Source organism: Pteropus vampyrus, unplaced genomic scaffold (genome assembly GCF_000151845.1).
Source record: "Pteropus vampyrus isolate Shadow unplaced genomic scaffold, Pvam_2.0 Scaffold673, whole genome shotgun sequence".
NCBI lineage: Eukaryota > Metazoa > Chordata > Mammalia > Chiroptera > Pteropodidae > Pteropus > Pteropus vampyrus.
In genome coordinates, this window is record NW_011889454.1 from 1 (window position 1) to 1,306 (window position 1,306).

Consider the following 1,306-nt stretch of genomic DNA (forward strand, 5'->3'; position numbering starts at 1 on the left):
CCCATATCCATATCCACATCCACATCCATATCCATATCTATGTCTATCTCCTATCGGTTCTGTTTCTCTGGTGGACCCAACAAACACACCTGATTAGCTATGACTTAGTTATTCAAGGTTTATTTTAATGGTACCTTATCCAGCACTAACTTGTCCGGGTTCACCTTGCCATGATGTCATGTCGCTTCACACAGAGGATGAGAATATCTTCACATGTTTTTCAACCACCAACTGTTAAGCTATCACTGTCATAAATTCGATTTAGATATTCATGAAAAACCACTGCGTATTGTTATTGATTTTTGATTTACACACGATGACGTTAATTATGGACATTAACATAAGGCAGACGATTCTCTATTTATCCATGTAGTGACCGTATGTGACGCTTTACGGTCACTGTGTAGATGGACATTTCTATCTGGCATCATCTTCCTTCTGTCTGAGGTGCCCGTTCCTATTTTTTCTTGATGTTCTACTGGTGATAAATTCTGTAAGATTCTGCATGTTTGGAAAAGTTTTATATTGTTTTCATGTTTGAAAGGTAGATTCACTTCGTAAATTCAATGTTTAGAGTTTTTTCTTTAAAAAATATTTTTTAAAGCTTTTCTTTTCAGCATTGTGGCTCCACTGTCTTCTTACTTGCTTCGCTTGAGTGAGAAATCTGCTTTTTCCATGAGGTTTATGCATCTGCATGTGACATTTGTTTCCACTCTGGCTGTTTTTAATATTATCTCGTGATCACTGATTTTGTGAATGTAGTTATGAATATTAGCATTGTTTTCTCATGTTATCTGCTTTTGAAATTGGTTCAAATTCTAGGATATTTCGGTCATGGTTTTCTAGAGTATTGAAATATTTGGGGCTATTGTTTTTTTAAGCATTTTTTCTATTCACTCCTGTTTGTCTTCTCTGCTCTGAGACTCCAACTACATGACTCTCAGGCTAAATGAAGTTGTCCTGCAAATCACTGAGCCTCACTGCTCATCGCTTTCAGTTTTTTTATTTCTTCACTTTGTTTCGAATAGTTTCTATTTCTTTGTCATTAAGTTCACCAAACTCTTCTTATGCAGTGTCTACACAGTTGTGAATCTCAACTGTGCATTTTTAAACTTCGACATCACGACTGTCATCTCTGAAAGGTGAGATGGGGTGTTTTTTAAATGTAGTTGAAGTCAGCACTTAACATGTTCAATCATTCCACGAACGCTTTAAACAAAGGGACTCCTTGTGCAGAATTAATTTCATGTACTATCTCCCAGTGAACCCTCTGCAGAACAAGTCTGGAGGGCACGGAGGACAAGGC